Source organism: Bubalus bubalis, chromosome 20 (genome assembly GCF_019923935.1).
Source record: "Bubalus bubalis isolate 160015118507 breed Murrah chromosome 20, NDDB_SH_1, whole genome shotgun sequence".
NCBI lineage: Eukaryota > Metazoa > Chordata > Mammalia > Artiodactyla > Bovidae > Bubalus > Bubalus bubalis.
The window spans coordinates 36885179-36897279 of record NC_059176.1 but is presented as its reverse complement, the minus strand read 5'-3'; the positions used below and the strand labels follow the sequence as shown (position 1 = coordinate 36897279).

At 45.8% G+C, this 12101-nt stretch overlaps 1 protein-coding gene and 1 pseudogene across 2 annotated transcripts in view; one reads left to right on the top strand and one right to left on the bottom strand.

Annotated features, from left to right (window-relative positions):
* The window catches only part of LOC123330693 (proline-rich protein 36-like), a 37440-nt gene that overhangs the window by 20716 nt on the left and 4623 nt on the right, over positions 1-12101 (top strand). The window contains exon 2 of one of the 2 annotated variants that reach the window (XR_006546748.1): positions 2052-3059. The exons of the other annotated variant lie outside the window; for it this stretch is intronic. The gene's annotated coding sequence lies outside the window, so the exon portion shown is untranslated. Of the gene's footprint in view, positions 1-2051; positions 3060-12101 lie in introns of those variants that run through there. 2 annotated transcript variants of the gene reach the window in all.
* LOC102401193 lies at positions 5874-11947 on the bottom strand (annotated as a pseudogene).

The window sequence follows — 12101 nt, the reverse complement described above, 5'->3', positions numbered from 1 at the left end:
CATATGGACACCTTATCTTTGACAAAGGAGGCAAGAATATACAATGGATTAAAGACAATCTCTTTAACAAGTGGTGCTAGGAAATCTGGTCAACCACTTGTAAAAGAATGAAACTAGAACACTTTCTAACACCATACACAAAAATAAACTCAAAATGGATTAAAGATCTAAATGTAAGACCAGAAACTATAAAACTCCTAGAGGAGAACATAGGCAAAACACTCTCTGACATATATCACAGCAGGACCCTCTATGACCCACCTCCCAGAATATTGGAAATAAAAGCAAAAATAAACAAATGGGACCTAATTAACCTTAAAAGCTTCTGCACATCAAAGGAAACTATTAGCAAGGTGAAAAGACAGCCTTCAGAATGGGAGAAGATAATAGCAAATGAAGCAACTGACAAACAACTAATCTCGAGAATATACAAGCAACTCCTACAGCTCAACTCCAGAAAAATAAATGACCCAATCAAAAAATGGGCCAAAGAACTAAATAGACATTTCTCCAAAGAAGACATACAGATGGCTAACAAACACATGAAAAGATGCTCAACATCACTCATTATCAGAGAAATGCAAATCAAAACCACTATGAGGTACCATTTCACACCATTGCTGCGATCCAAAAGTCTACAAGTAATAAATGCTGGAGAGGGTGTGGTGAAAAGGGAACCCTCTTACACTGTTGGTGGGAATGCAAACTAGTACAGCCACTATGGAGAACAGTGTGGAGATTCCTTAAAAAACTGGAAATAGAACTGCCTTATGATCCAGCAATCCCACTGCTGGGCATACACACTGAGGAAACCAGAAGGGAAAGAGACACGTGTACCCCAGTGTTCATCGCAGCACTGTTTATAATAGCCAGGACATGGAAGCAACCTAGATGCCCATCAGCAGATGAATGGATAAGAAAGCTGTGGTACATATACACAATGGAGTATTACTCAGCCATTAAAAAGAATACATTTGAATCAGTTCTAATGAGGTGGATGAAACTGGAGCCTATTATACAGAATGAAGTAAGCCAGAAAGAAAAACACCAATACAGTATACTAACGCATATATATGGAATTTAGAAAGATGGTAACAATAACCCTGTGTACGAGACAGCAAAAGAGACACTGATGTATAGAACAGTCTTATGGACTCTGTGGGAGAGGGAGAGGGTGGGAAGATTTGGGAGAATGGCATTGAAACATGTAAACTATCATGTATGAAATGAGTTGCCAGTCCAGGTTCGATGCACAATACTGGATGCTTGGGGCTGGTGCACTGGGACGACCCAGAGGGATGGTATGGGGAGGGAGGAGGGAGGAGGGTTCAGGATGGGGAACACATGTATACCTGTGGCGGATTCACTTTGATATTTGGCAAAACTAATACAATTACGTAAAGTTTAAAAATAAAGTAAAATTTAAAAAATTAAAAAAAAAAAAAAAAACTCAAAAAAAATATTAAAAAAAATTGTCTTTGGTTTTCTGATATTTTACCATAATGTAGCTAGGAGTATAATTAATTATCTTGCTTGGAATTTATAAAGCTTCATTTTTAAAAAATCCTGTCATTTTTTAAAATATTGCTTCAACCTCATGATCTCTTTCCCCCTTTGACTGTAATTGAAGGCATATTTGATTTACTTAGTGCAGCCTCCGTATCTCGTATTCTCTCTCCCACATGTTTTATTCTTTAGTCTCTTCATGTTTAATTCAGAATATTTTCTTCTGACCTATCTACAAACTCACTAATTCTCTCTTCAGTTTTGTCTAATTGACTGTGAAAACCATTAATTATTGTACTTTTCTATTTAGAGTGTTTTATAACCTGCTGTGCCTTTTTTTATACTTTGGTAGTTTTAATTTTTTCTCAGTCTTGAACATAGTAAGCATGGTTATTTTTCAGTCTGATAATTCCAATATCTGATCTCTATGGGGGTGTTTATTTTTTCTTCTCTCTCTCTCTCTTAAATAACCATTCCTGACTGGCTTATTTTGTTGGAAGAGAACATAGAATTAACAATGTGAAGACAGTTGATTCTTATTTCAGAGAGACAGCAGTGAGCAGTCCTGAAGAGAGACTTTAGTTCCCTGCCCACGAATTGGACCTGAGCAGCCTGGATGAAAATCAGGACCCCTAGTCACTAGACACCAGAGGCTAGAAGATGGAAGCAAAGTTGCCCTGGCTCTTACCCCCAATGAAAGCAAAAATATTTCAAGGAGGCAAAAACTGCAATAGGTGCAAAGTTTATTATTAGAGACACAGCACAACAAGTGGAAGAGCACAGAGAGAAAGTTTGTTTATTTAGGACAGAAGCTGGGCAGAAATACACACCTAGACAGAAAGGATGTCAGTGTCCTTCCTAATGAGAAAGAGTGCAGTGAAGAGGTGGTTTAATCCCTTATATAGGACAGTTCTTCAGGGTTTTTGTTTACCTTTGGCCAGCTTTTTTCTTTTCCCATGACTGACCTGTTCTAGGACTCTCCCCAACACGCATGCACAACATTTTCCTAAGATGGATTCTGCCTCAGAAGGCAGTGGGGATATTATTGTTATGGGGTACACCTATTATGGGGTGGTGTCCCCTCCATTTTTGACACTCAAGGAGCCTCCCTGCGCATGTGCAGATGGGGAAGTTTTCCTTGACCTCAGGAGTGGTCATCTTATCTCTTTACTTCAACAAAGTTCAGCTTCTACCACTAGCTTTGTCCTTGGAGTGTCTGGGTGAGAACAAAGCTTCACTTTTATTCCACTTGACAAATACCAGCTGTCCAGCCCAGGGGCACATCTATTTCCTACCTCAGTATCTGAGGTTGGGAAAAACATCCTCCCCTCCCTATACCTGCCCACTGGCACAAGTGAAAAGTAACCAACTGTGAAGGAGCAGCTGAGACAGTGAGTGGGAGTCAGGAGAAAGAGACACGGAACCCCAGGGCAGCCGGAGAGGCCATGCATGTGCTGGGAGGGCCCAGAGGCAGTGTTCCATGAATAACCTGAGTACACGCCTTTGTGTCTTCCACATAGATCTGTGTAAGTATTTAAACATAAGCTGTCACTCCCCACCCGCCCTCTCTCCCTTCTGCTTCATGTTGGTTACTGCAATCCCGGCTCCTCTTTCCACGTGAGGGTGAAAGGATGGAGGATCCTGAGTACATCATCCCTAGACTTCAATCAGATCCATATCCATCAGTTTCTGAATCTTCTGTGCCATGACGATATTCTTGAATGTTCACTTAGTGCCTCCTGCATTGGCAGGCGGGTTCTTTACCACTGCTGCTAAGTCGCCTCAGTCGTGTCCGACTCTGTGCAACCCCATAGATGGCAGCCCACCAGGCTCCCCCGTCTCTGGGATTCTCCAGGCAAGAACACTGGAGTGGGTTGCCATTTCCTTCTCCAATGCATGAAAGTGAAAAGTGAAAGTGAAGTCGCTCAGTCGTGTCCGACTCTTAGCAACCCCATGGACTGCAGCCCCCCAGGCTCCTCCGTCCATGGGATTTTCCAGGCAAGAGTACTGGAGTGAGGTGCCATTGCCTTCTCCACTAGCACCACCTAAATGTACTTCTTTAATGCTATTGAAGGATTGTTGTTCAGTCACTCGGTCATGTCCGGCTCTTTGGGACCCCATGGACTGTAGCACGCCAGACTTCCTGTCCTTCCCCATTTCCCAGAGCTTGCTCAAACTCGTGTCCATTGAGTCGGTGATGCCATTCAACCATCTCATCCTCTGTCATCCCCTTCTCCTCCTGCCTTCAATCTTTCCCAGCATCAGGGTCTTTTCCAAGGAGTCAGTTCTTTTCATAAGGTGGCCAAAGTATTGGAGCTTCAGCTTCAGCATCAGTACTTCCAATGAATATTCAGGGTTGATTGAAGCATAGTTGATTTAAAATGCTGTGTTAACTTCTTATGTACAATAAAGTGACTCAGTTATACATATGTTACCAACCAGAGTTCTTGGTCTCCTTAATCAATAGAAATTGATCAGAGGCCAGACAAGAAATTCAGGCAAGGCTTTATTGGGCCCCCTGCTGTAGCAGGGAGGAGCGAGAACAAGTAACAGATTTCCTTGCTTTCTCACTCGCTGGGGAGTGGGCAAGCTGGTTCCTTATATGAGGTGAGGGTAGGGGTGTGTCCAAGGGTGGCTTCGGTGGTTTACCCACCCTTTAGGTGGTGGTGTGTGCAGGGGGCATGCACAGTACCCTGCTTTTGCTCCTGAGCCCCTACCTTCCCCCCCAGCTCTTCAGAATTGGTAGTTGGTCTTTTTGTGTCTTGTCGAGAATTTGCCCCAACAGGGCATGCAAACTTGCTAAAAATAAGTATTTTTAGTCCCTTATAGTTTCCTTGTATCTTGTTGCTCTGGGAGATGTTTGTTCAGGTGCAAGCATTGTAGCAAGGCAGCAAAGGGTCCCAGGTCTTAGGGCCCTCTCACGTGTGTGTGTGTGTGTGTGTGTGTGTGTGTGTGTGTGTGCGCGTGCTTTCCTATGCTTTTCCATTATGGTTTGTCACAGGGTATTGAATATATTTCCCTGTGCGATACAGTAGGACCTTGTTGTTTATCCATCTTATATATAAGAGTTTGCCTCTGCTAACCCAAACCGCCAGTCCTTCCCTCACCTACCTTTTGGCAACCAAAGTCTGTTCTCTGTATCTGTGAGTCTGTTTTTGTTTCACAGATATATTGATTTATATCGTATATTAGATTCCACATATTGTTTTTCTTCAATTGCTTAGTCGTGTCCAACTCTTTGCAAACCCATGGACTGCAGCACGCCGGCCTTCCCTGTCCTTCCCCATCTCCCAGAGCTTGCTCAAACTCATGTCCATTGAGTCAGTGATGCCATCCAACCATCTCATCCTCTGTTGTCCCCCTCTCCTCCTGCCTTCAATCTTTCCCAGCACCAGGGTCTTTTCTAATGAGTCGGCTTTTCACATCAGGTGGTCAAAGTATTGGAGCCTCAGCTTCAGCATCAGTCCTTCTAATGAATATTCAAGATTCATTTCCTTTAGGATTGACTGGTTTGATCTCCTTATAGTCCAAGGGACTCGCAAGAGTCTTCTCTAACACCACAGTTCAAAAGCATCAATTCTTCAGCACTCAGCCTATTTATGGCTCAACTTTCACATCCATACATGACTACTGGAAAAACCATTGCTTTGACTATATGGGCCTTTGTTGGCAAAGTAATATCTCTGCTTTTTAATATGTTGTCTAGGTTTACCATAACTTTTCTTCCAAGGAACATATAAGTGATATCATATGGTATTTGTCTTTCTCTTTCTGACTAACTTTGCTTAGTGTGATCATCTGTAGGTCCATCCATGTTGCTGTAAATGGCATTTTTTGATGACTGATTAAAATTTCATTATATATATAATATATATATATATACACACACACACACAAACCACATCTTCTCTATCCATTCATCTGTTGATGGACATTTAGGTTGTTTCCATGTCTTGACTATTGTGAACAGTTCTGCTTATGAACATAGGGGTATGTCTGTCCTTTTTTTTTTTTTTTTTGGACATGCTGTGTGGCATGTGAGGTTGTAGTTCCCTGACCAGAGATCAAACCTGTGCCCCCTGCAGTGGAAGCATGGAGTCCTAACCACTGGCCCACCAGGGAATTCCTATGCATGTATCTTTTCTAATTATAGTTTTGTCAGGGCATATGGCCAGGAGTGGGATTGCTGGGTCATATGGCAACTCTTTTTTGTTTTGTTTTGTTTCTTGAGGAACCTCCATAGTGTCTCCCACTGTAAATTGTAGCTGCACCAATTTACATTCCTAGAGGCACTTCTGCATCTGTTCCAGGATGATGTAGGGTCCCTTGTTATCTGCTGCACCTTAAGGTGGCCATGGCCCCTCACTTCACACCTTTAGGCTGTCATGTCAGTTGTCCTGGGCCATCACGTAGCATTGGTAACCATATATCACCTCCTTTACGATTGGAATCCAGGTCTGGTGCCTTCTGGTTGGACATTTGTGACCTGTGGGTAGTCTTTCATCACTTTGAGGGCAACCACTTTCCATGGAAAACCCTTGATGAAGGTTGGTTCTGGCTGAATACAGTCTTCATAGTTCTTGAGTACCACCTAAAACCACAGGAGTTTGCTATAGCAGGCTGGATCACTGTACAATTTGTACACTGTACAATCACTGTACAATTTGGCATTGTTTGGGTTCTGTTTGATGGATTCTGTCTAAATGCTTCCTGGGGTGGGGAGAGTCCCTGTCCTGAAAACATTCATTGCCTTTGTTCTTCTCCTCTGAAGTCAACTCAGAGCTTATGGAGGCTCTTGCTCCTTCAGGATTTTCTCTTTCTGTTGGCACTCTTTTTTAATTGGAGTGTAATTGCTTTACAATGCTGTGTTAGTTTCTGCTGTACAACACTGTGAATCATCCATGTGTTTACATGTATCCCCTCCCCCTGAGCCTCCCTCCCACCCCACTCCCCAATTCCACCCGTCTAGATTATCACAGAGCACCGAGCTGAGTAGTATTGACATGTATACCCCTACCATATGTAAACTAGCTAGTGGGAAGCTGCTGGATAGCAGAGGGAGCTCAGTTCAGTGCTCTGTTGGCATGTTTGGAGCACACCTGGGATTCAGTGCTCTGCTGGAGACTTGTAAAAATGGACGGCGTCCTTGTACTTGTCTTCTTTGAAATAAGAGTTGCCAATTCGAGCATAAGCTCTGGCCATCTGTTGATAGTCCTTCTGGCCCACTTCAGTGGTCTTCTCACAAAGCTCCTGGTATTCACCATAGTCACCCTTTGCAAAGAACATGACTGCTTGATTGGTCACGTAAACCATGTTGGTGGAGTCCAGGCCCATGGCTCTGTCATGGAGCTTCAAGGCTGTGTCAAAACCTTTCTCCTCATCAGCCCCTGGTTCTTGGTCTTTCAGTGCCTGCTTCTTCTCTGGAAAAATCTTCTTCCTTTGGCTCCGGCTTGGTCTGCTTTTGGGGAGGAGGTGGTGGTGCAGGTGTTGCAACATCCTCCTCCTCAGGCATCCTGCCCACACTGACTCTGAGGAGGATGCTGAGAGTAGAGTAGTCATGATCAGGGATTTTGCAGTTTTGTGTCTAGGTTCAATGGCTTGTTTCATAGTTGCTCTGTTAGTTCCTGGTAGGTAGGGTTAGTGAGCTGTGTCCTTGTCCTGGGATCACTCTCCAGCTCCCAGGACAGAATGAGTGTATTGAAAGGGTTCATGCATTTATTCTCTGCCAACCAAGCCTCCATGGTCTGTAAACCTTCTTTGAGCTGAAGAATGTTTGCCTTATGTTTTAAACCCACCTCAGAGGTTTGCTTGGCTTCTTCAAATTCATTTGCGAACTCAAGAGCCTCTAGTTTTCACGAATAGCCCTTGCCCAAGTCAGGCTTGAAGTTGAGAGTTTTGCAGCCATCCTCTGAGGGGCTTTCTATTGTCTGCTGCTTTCATTAATTCTTGGTTTGTGTTTTCTTGTCTCCTTCTGGGCCTCGTTGCTTTAGCTGTGTGCCAAACATCTTAAAAACAGTAGCTTGTAAAATGTTTTGAGGATTAAGATAATGTTATCTTCCACCAGAGACAATTTCATTTTCCTATCCCAGGGCCTGAATTCAAGAGCAATTCAAGATAATTGTAATCCAATTTTATGAATTGAGACTGAAAACTGGGCTGCAGTTTATGTGAGATTTGGCTTACTTCCAGATCACCCTTACTCCCAAGATATAGCTGTCTATAGCCATCCAGAGTTCCAAACCAATGGTCTATAGGTTTATAAGAACATACGTACACCCTACCCCAAACTTCGGCAGGTCCTGGACTTCAACCTTTGTCTCTATAGTAACCTAGAAGCTCTTCAAAGTACTGATCAGCTTCTCAGCTACCTTTTTAGGATCGACAAACACCCCCATGGGAAATGCAGCTCCGAATGCTGAACCTTTTTCATCTCCTACTTGTATCTTGGTCTAGGAATTCTTCACTGTTGAGTTGACTCTCTGATGCCTTCATGCAGATTTCTATTTCTCTGCAGCCAGTGTTTTTTATTAAAGGTAGACATTGTGCTGGTTTTCCAATTTTTTCCTTGGTTAATGGGATTCCCTTGTGGTTCGGCCAGTAAGAATCCGCCTGCAATGGGGGAGACCTGGGTTCAATCCCTGGGTTTGGAAGATCACCTGGAGAAGAGAAAGGCTACCCGCTCCAATATTCTGGCCTAGAGAATTCCATGGACTCTATAGTCCATGGGATCACAAAGAGTCGGACACGACTGAGCAACTTTCACTTCACTTCAATGGGCGGTTCACAGTACCTACCCCTTGAGTCAGGAGCAAAAGCATGGAGTTGGAAATGTACCTGGAAAGAATGAGTGTTCCCATTTAGCCCAAGTGGAGGGTGCTTGTTGGGGAGACATGGCGAAGTATGAAGAAAGCAAAATCATAAAGGGCTAAGAGAGCCTAAAAGTGTGGGTTGCCTGGAAGGGATGTGTGCCCCCAAAGACTGCCCACTGCTCCCACTGAGTGAGCTCTGTTCACGTCAGCTGAGTCGGGTTTCTGCCAGGTCAGAGAAGGGAGGCCAGGCATAATTTCTGCCCAATACAGGTGTAAAGTCAGGGCTAGGGCAGTGAAAAACAGAAAACCCCAAATAACAGTGGCTTGAATAACATAGACATCTATTTCCCTCTCATACCAAACAAGTTTGGAGGTAGATAGTCCACAGCTGGTCAGGTGACTTCACAAGGATGTCTAGAACCTTCCTGTTTGCTTCACCATCTGACATTTACAGTCTCTACTTCATGGTTCAAGAGCTTGAGTTTCACATTTCAGTCAGCAAGAAGGAGAATGACAAAGAGTAACACTTTTTCCTGTCGGGGACATCCCTCATGGTGCTCTGCAGTCCATGGGGTTGCAAAGAGTTGGACTGAGCGACTGAACTGAAATCATGGTGCTCTTATCCTATTGGCCGGAACCAGATCACATGGTCACACCTACTACAAGTGAGGCTGGGATATGTAGTCTTTATTCTGGACCACTGCATCCCAGCTAAGAATAAGGGATAGTTGGGAATTTCCCTGGCAGTCCAGTGGTTAAGACTCTGTGCTTCCAATAAGGGGGTGCAGGTTCAATCCCTGGTTGGGGAGCTAAGACCCCACATCCCATGCAGTATGAAAAAAGAAGAAGAACAAGAAGAAGGGATAGTATTAGTAATGAAAAATAGGAGGAGGAGTATTCAGGGACAACTAGTGGTCTCTGCTAGTGCCCTCCCCTTTCCTATCCTGTCCAGTCCCTCTCCTCCAGGAAGCCTTCCCTGTTATCTCCAATACTTACTAAGCCCCATTTCCCTTGCTGCACAGTTCAGAGAATCTGACCACTGTAAGGAAATTTTGAATAAAAAAAATTACTAGATGTTTCCAGTGGAAAATTATGCACTGCTTTGATTAAAACCATTCTTCTGAAACTGTATATATATATAATTTTTTTACAATCTTTTTTTACAATCTTATGTTGAGGATGACTGATAGCAATGCAAAATAATTGTTTATAATCAAGCAAATAAAAAGTTTTACAAGTATTTATAAATCTATTTAAACATTTCTTTATTCCAAATAAATTAAGTCTTCTTTGAATCTCCCCTGAACTGGTCATAATGCCTGCCTGGTTCCCTCATTAATACTGAGTTAAACACAATCTCGAACGTGTTCATTTTTCCATCTGTATGAGAGCCATGATTTTCCTTTCATTCAACTTTCAACACCACACACAGCCTGACTTGGTAAGCGGGGGAATCCAGCCAGAGGTTCCAGCAGGAGAGAGGCCAATCTGGGTAGAAAAACCCAGGAAAAATGGCATTAGGTATCAGATCCCTGACCCTCCTTAGAGGATGTACCTTTGGAGATAAAGGGCAGGTCTGGGGCCAGGTTTCCTACTTGGGCACTGTCATTACCGGGGGCTGAAGGACAGGTAGCAGGTGAGGCAAAGACTGGGGAGAGGCAGGCCAGAGGCAGGAAGGCAGTCAGTTGGCCTGATTCAGCTGGGATTTCTGCTTGTCACTTGCTCCTGACAGGGCCTCACAGAGTGATTCTGACCCTGTCAACATGCTTGGAATGGGTGGGTTGACACCCTGGGTACCTGAGTGATGTGATGATGGGCAGGGCTGTAAACTGAGACCCTGGGGGAGCCTGGGCTGGGCCCCAGAGGGAGCTGGGGAAGTGGGGGCTCTGGAAAGTGGCTGGACGGCGGGGAGGGGACTGCCATCCCTCCTGTGCATGAACTGAGTTAGCTGTAGAGCTTTGCTAAGGCTGTTCTCTCGGCCTAGAACACCGTCCCTGGAAGCACAATGGAGTGGAAGGTGCCACTTCTCTCATACCGCTTCTCCTGTCCCTTCCCAGAGCTAGCACGTGGCCACCTCAGCAGCCATGGGCAGGGGTGGGAATGGAGAGGAGCATGGGCTGCCGCTGGTCTGGGGAGTGGGCCAGGATGAAAGTCAGCCAGGCAGGAGAGCCAGAGGCTCGTGGAGAATTGAGAATTCAGCAGAGGATGCAGAGGGCCCTGCCTTCCCCCACTCTTCTCCCTGTTCCTCCCGTGAGCCTCCTGTTCTGTCCTGGTCAAGTGGCCAGAGCCCTCAGCCATGATAGCAGCCCTTCTCTAAGGAGCAAAGTAACAGGGGATTAAGGTCTGGATGGGCAGGCACCTGCCAAGGGGCACATGAGTCATGTAAGCTGGTCCCCACCCCACCCCACCCCTACTCCTCTACTAGAGGATTGGGAGCCCGGAAGAGACAGCCAGGAAGGGAGGACCAGCTTCATACCCACCTTTGAAGCCAGAGAGGCCTTACCTCCGGAAGGTACATAGGCAAAGCTGAGCATCCGCCAGCCCCACTCCCAGTGTGTCTAGGCAAATGTCTGCCTGGTCAGTCCTGGGATGACCTGTCCTGTTTCTCCTCTTGGGATCCCCCTCTCACTCACTGCTTTATAGATCTCCAGGACTCTTTGGGTCTCCACACACCCTCTCTTTTGGTGCTGGACTAGGGTCATGGGATGACCGCCAGTGTAGCCCTCCTCCTGCCTCAGGAAGCCACTGCCCCCAGTGATCACAGAGAGAGAGGGCTCCCCTCTGTACTCAGCTGTGTTAGGGAGCAGGGCATGGAGAGGGAGCAGAGCTCTTACACAGAACAGCAGACTATATAACTGGGCTAGACTGTGGTCCTCTCAGGGTTGTGGAGCTGGGAGGAGGGGAGGTCCTGATGGAGGGGCCTGAGCTGGCCCATGAGAAGAGGAATATTACCCAACACTTGGCTCCGGATCCTGCCCCAGAGGTTGTGAATCTTCTAAAATTTTTTTTGAAATCCTTGATCTGGGGCTAAGATTCCCGCTCATTTTATTTCAAGGATGAAGACAGGTTATTTCAGGTGTTGGGATGGCCTTCCTATTGAAGCGCAGGGGAAGAGTGGAGACAGCCCAGGTCTAGCTCAGCTCAAGTGCAAGTTCCAGCACCGATGCGGACACAGATTGAGCCTCATTCTCATGCATATCCTAAACCCTGATCCTAGACATAGCCCTGAGCCCCAGTCTCTGGTTCTTGATTGAGCTTTCTCTGTGAGATTGTTCTCAATCAGCAGGGGCTTGATGGGGAGAGAGGGCATGTCCTTATCTCCCACCTCTGGAGCCTAAGCCCACACAGCCCTTGCCCAGTGGTGTGGAGTGGTCCTCAGGCGCATTTCTGTTCCTCACCCCTCTCCTGTCCCTGGGAGCTCATGTTTTGACCATCACTGTTAAGCCAGTCTCAGTGCTGAAAGAGTCTAGTCCAGCCTGGCCTGGGGTGTGAGTGGCCTTTACTCTTGGACCAGAGCCATCAGAAACCAAACCTTTCTGGTCCTGAGGGTGCCTGGGAAGGGGGTGGCCCTGCCCATCTAGGTGGAGGTTGGGATTGCTGTGCTCACCATCTCCTTTGTGGAACACTGACATCTCCCGAGACAGAGGCTTCCTGGCATCACCAGGTAAGACCTGGGCATCCTGGGTGCACAGGCAAGGGAGATGGAATGGGGGTGCCGGAGTGGGTTGCCTAGTCTGGGTGATGGGGTCATGGGCCAGAATTTAGACCTGTGGAAGGGCAGGTGGG